This window comes from Nestor notabilis, unplaced genomic scaffold (assembly GCF_000696875.1).
Source record: "Nestor notabilis isolate BGI_N333 unplaced genomic scaffold, ASM69687v1 scaffold17054, whole genome shotgun sequence".
Lineage (NCBI taxonomy): Eukaryota > Metazoa > Chordata > Aves > Psittaciformes > Psittacidae > Nestor > Nestor notabilis.
Window position 1 is genome coordinate 21,427 of NW_009924429.1, and position 272 is coordinate 21,698.

The 272-nt window shown below is 51.5% G+C and overlaps 1 protein-coding gene across 1 annotated transcript in view; it reads right to left on the reverse strand.

Moving 5' to 3' along the window:
• ASS1 (argininosuccinate synthase 1) overlaps positions 1 to 272 on the reverse strand; it is a gene marked incomplete at its 5' end in the record, with an annotated part of 19,878 nt that overhangs the window by 11,657 nt on the left and 7,949 nt on the right. The gene's annotated exons all lie outside the window — the stretch shown is intronic.

The following is a 272-nucleotide window of genomic DNA, read 5'->3' on the forward strand; positions in this document are numbered from 1 at the left end:
ACGCCCCCCGTCGGGGTGTGCTCTCCCGCCATGAATTCATTATTGCACCTTTTATTGTCCCTTTTCCCCCCTCTTTTTCCTTAATTTTTTTATTTGAAGGGCGCTGGGCAGGAGGGGAGGGGGGGTGATGCTGAATAGAAAAGAGGCATTTTTCTTTAGCGGTGTGAAATGAGCAATAAATGTATTAGGAAGCTGACAAGGGGGCTGCGGGGCCCACAAAGAAAAGCGGTGCGGAGTTGGAGGCTAATCCCCCCTCCATCTGCCCTCCTCAT